Below are 4,398 nucleotides of genomic sequence, written 5' to 3'. Positions count from 1 at the left end.
TAGTTTTAAACTTAGTTTTTGCAATAGTTATTTTTTTACTTCTGGATTTTTAGGCTTTGCCGTAAAATTCCTTAAGTACTTTTTCTTTAGACTAAGATTTAGGTGCTTAGAATTTTGTGACTCCTTTTTAAGTTTTAGTACCTCTTTTTAAGATATTTTCATTTGGGATATAGTTTTACTTGTAAGCTTTAATATTTTTAGACGCCTTTTCATTTGGGATATAGTTTTACTTGTAAGCTTTAATATTTTTAGACGCCTTTTACCTATGTATCAATTATCATTCCAATTAGTAATCTCAATTTGCGATTATAATTTTAAGTTAGTGATAGTAATAAGGTTGGGATAGTCGAGTGTTTTTAAGTTCTATAAGTCATTTTTTTTCTTTCTTATTTTTATTTTTCGACCTTTTTCCGACGCACTCTTTTTCTTTCTTATTTCTCGCTACTCTAGTTTTAGGACATAGATTTTTATTCTACTTCTTATCTAAATTTCTTAAAATTACGAAAATTTATTTTAAGTGGTTAAATTGATAGACATCAAAATTTTCTGGTTAGTAGTAATAGTTGGATTTGTACGTGGACCGGGTTATTGGAGCCAAACAGTCCTCAATTATATTGAGACCAAACGAATCCTGCCCCTCTGCTGCATCTTTTGGATATTCGAAACGTGGGCAAAATCAGAAAAGTCTATTAATTGGATAACTTATATAATTTTTCTTTCCTTTTTAAAAACTAATAGGATATTCAGTGAATGCACCGAGCAAGACGTTCACCACCTGTAACTAGATCAAGACATTTAGCAAATATTACCGTCGTTGATTTTTCTTTAGAATCGTCATCCAGTCGACCAAGTACTCCAGTTCAAATTTTCGATAATCCATTTTTTGAACCCGATCTCACAATTGAGAATCCGAAGAATATTCAGGGACGATTCATAGATCCTGAACCACTAAACTTTCCTCCGGAACCACCAATCATTCAAACAGAGATTGTTGAGGAACGAACCATTAAATCAGAATCCTCTAGTGATTCCGATTCAACAAATTCAATTATGGAGAATCTAGAACCTTTAAGTATGGAAGACCGAATGAGAGCTAAACGCACTGGCCAAGGTCACGCAATTACTCATCCTGACATTAATGCGCCAGATTATGAAATCAAAGGACAAATTCTACATATGGTGACTAATCAATGCCAATTTAGTGGTGCGCCGAAGGAAGATGCAAATGAACATCTTCGTACCTTTAATAGAATCTGCACTCTATTTAAAATCCGAGAAGTGGAGGATGAACAGATATATCTCATGTTATTTCCCTGGACTTTAAAGGGAGAAGCCAAAGATTGGTTGGAATTGTTACCTGAAGGGGCGATTGATACATGGGAGGTTTTAGTTGAAAAATTTCTTAAACAATTCTTTCCTGCATCTAAAGCCGTAAGACTTCAAGGAGAAATTGTTACGTTCACACAGAAGCCAAATGAAACTCTATATGAGGCGTGGACAAGATTTGGAAAGTTATTAAGAGGATGTCCTCAACATGGTTTAGACACCTGTCAATAGTACAAATATTCTACCAAGGATGCGACATCACTACAAGGAAAGACATAGATATAGCAGCTGGTGGTTCCATTATGAAGAAAACCGAAACTGATGCTTATAAAATTATTGATAACACTGCTTCCCACTCACATGAGTGGCACCAAGAAAAAGATATCGTTAGATCATCTAAAGCAGCTAGAGCCTATTCTAGCCATGACTTAGATTCCATTTCCGCAAAGATAGATGCTGTCGAGAGACAAATGGAAAAGATGACTACGGATATTCACTCAATACAAATTAGTTGTGAGCAGTGTGGAGGACGACATTTGACAAAAGATTGTCTCAGTATTGAACTAACAATGGAACAAAGAGAGAATGTTTCATATCTAAACCAAAGACCTGGAAATAATTATCAGAATAATTATCAACCGCCAAGACCTATTTACAATCAAAATCAGAACTATAACCGAAATATTCCATACAACAACCAACAAGGTCCTAGCAATCAACAAGTATCCAACAATACTTACAATCAGCAAAGACCTAATTTTCAAAACAAACCACCACAACAAACCAATGATAAAAAGCCGAATTTAGAAGATATGATGACGAAGCTAGTTGAAACTCAAACGCAGTTTTTCACATCCCAAAAACAAACTAATGAACAAAATGCTCAAGCATTTAGAAATCAACAAGCTTCTATTCAAAATCTGGAATAAGAAGTAAGTAACCTAGCAAGGATAATAGGTGAAAGAAAACCGGGAAGTTTACCTAGTGATACAAATGCTAACCCCCAGAATGAAACAGCTAAATCCATTACCACAAGAAGTGGTACAACACTTAAACCACCTGAAATACCTGTAACTTCTGATGAAGCTATTCCTACTCTACAAGAACCACAACCTGATCAAGATAAGGAAAAAGAACCGGTAGTTGAAAAGGTTAATGAAGATAACACAGTTAAGGATAAACCTTATGTTAAACCATACCAACCACCACTTCCTTACCCGAGTAAAATGAAGAAAGAGAAACTTGAAGCCGAGCAATCCAAATTCTTGGATATGTTTAAACAGATAAATGTAAATCTTCCTTTCATTGATGTGATTTCAGGAATGCCTAGATATGCTAAATTCTTGAAAGATCTAATCTCAAATAGAAAGAAAATGGAAGAACTCTCGGCTGTTACTATGAATGCTAATTGTTCGGCAGTGCTGTTGAATAAGATACCAGAAAAACTATCTGATCCAGGAAGTTTCACAATTCCATGTTTTCTGGGTAGTCTTAGTTCAATAGAAGCATTGGCAGACTTAGGTGCTAGTATAAATCTAATGCCGTATTCACTATACGCTAAACTAGACCTTGGAGAATTGAAACCAACAAGAATAAGCATACAACTAGCCGATCGATCAATAAAATATCCTAGAGGGATAATGGAGAACATGCTAGTTAAAGTTGGTACTTTAGTATTTCCAGTAGATTTTGTTGTTCTGGACATGGAAGAAGATTCTCAAGTTCCTCTCATATTAGGAAGAGCATTCTTAAACACGGCTAAAGCAATGATAGACGTGTTCGGTAAGAAATTGACCCTAAGTATAGAGGACGAGAGTGTTACCTTTTCAGTTGATAGAGCAATGCAACAACCACAATCTGCAGATGATACATGTTATTATATTCAAACTATAGATTCACATGCAGAATTGTTAGAAGAATTTTCAGAATTACAAGGAACAGGAGAATGTTCTTTAGGAGAAGGAGCTGAACCAATTGATGAAGTTGAAATGTTAGCTACACTTATAGCTAATGGATATGAACCAACAACAGAAGAAATTCAAATGCTAAAAGAAGAAGACAGATATCGATATAAATCATCGATAGAAGAACCTCCGAAATTAGAGTTAAAGCCACTTCCAAATCATTTGGAATACGCTTATTTACATGGTGAATCTGAATTACCTGTAATAATATCGTCTTCTCTTACTGAAAATGAGAAATCACAACTCATTTCTGTGTTGAAAGCTCATAAACCAGCTATTGCATGGAAGATTCATGATATTAAAGGAATAAGTCCTTCGTATTGCACACATAAAATCCTTATGGAAGAAGGTCATAAAACGTATGTGCAACGCCAACGAAGACTAAATCCTAATATGCAAGATATAGTTAAGAAAGAGATTATTAAACTGCTAGATGCAGGTTTGATATATCCAATTTCTGATAGTCCATGGGTAAGCCCAGTTCAATGCGTGCCTAAGAAGGGTGGCATGACTGTCATTACAAATGAGAAAAATGAGTTTATTCCTACTAGGACTATAACCGGATGGCGTGTGTGTATTGATTATAGAAAATTAAATGACGCCACCAGAAAAGATCACTTTCCCTTACCTTTCATTGATCAAATGTTGGAAAGATTAGTCGGAAATAGTTACTATTGTTTTCTAGATGGATTTTCCGGATATTTTCAAATTCCAATAGCACCCGAGGACCAAGAGAAAACCACGTTCACGTGCCCTTATGGTACTTTTGCTTACAAACGCATGCCATTTGGACTTTGCAACGCCCCTGCAACCTTTCAAAGGTGTATGATGGCGATTTTTCACGACATGATAGAAGAATGCATGGAAGTTTTCATGGATGACTTTTCAGTCTTCGGTGATACATTTGAATCATGTCTATTTAATCTGGAACGAATGCTTATTAGATGCGAACAATCAAATCTAGTACTTAATTGGGAGAAATGCCATTTCATGGTTAAAGAAGGCATCGTTCTTGGACATAAAATTTCAAAAGAAGGAATTGAAGTGGATAGAGCTAAAGTAGATGTAATTGCTAAACTTCCACATCTCACCAATGTTAGAGGAGTTA

At 35.2% G+C, this 4,398-nt stretch overlaps 1 non-coding gene across 1 annotated transcript; it reads right to left on the bottom strand.

Moving 5' to 3' along the window:
• Positions 1-1,434: 1,434 nt before the first annotated feature.
• LOC139903569 (small nucleolar RNA R71) lies at positions 1,435-1,541 on the bottom strand. Its single transcript, XR_011778380.1, has one exon. It is a non-coding gene; the product is annotated as a small nucleolar RNA R71 (small nucleolar RNA).
• Positions 1,542-4,398: the final 2,857 nt, after the last annotated feature.

This window comes from Rutidosis leptorrhynchoides, chromosome 3, assembly GCF_046630445.1.
Source record: "Rutidosis leptorrhynchoides isolate AG116_Rl617_1_P2 chromosome 3, CSIRO_AGI_Rlap_v1, whole genome shotgun sequence".
Classification (NCBI taxonomy): Eukaryota; Viridiplantae; Streptophyta; class Magnoliopsida; order Asterales; family Asteraceae; genus Rutidosis; species Rutidosis leptorrhynchoides.
Note: the sequence above shows the minus strand (reverse complement) of the source record. Positions and strands in the feature narration are given on the sequence as shown.